This window comes from Penaeus monodon, chromosome 21, assembly GCF_015228065.2.
Source record: "Penaeus monodon isolate SGIC_2016 chromosome 21, NSTDA_Pmon_1, whole genome shotgun sequence".
Taxonomy (NCBI): domain Eukaryota; kingdom Metazoa; phylum Arthropoda; class Malacostraca; order Decapoda; family Penaeidae; genus Penaeus; species Penaeus monodon.
Genome location: NC_051406.1, coordinates 4,468,498 through 4,468,705, shown reverse-complemented (window position 1 = coordinate 4,468,705; position 208 = coordinate 4,468,498).

Genomic DNA, 208 nt, shown 5'->3' with positions numbered 1-208 from the left:
GAAGGGTAAAGGAAGAGTAAAAGACAAATGAACGAGAGAATGAAGAGGCGATTCGATAAAATAAGAATAAGAATAGTCGCAAAATAAAAAAAAAGTGGTACAGACATATAAAGAAACAGATATACAGTAACAGAGAAACAAATAAACAAAATCATCATAGATCAATTCATTAATCATTCATGAATTCATCAATCTTCCGATACCTTTG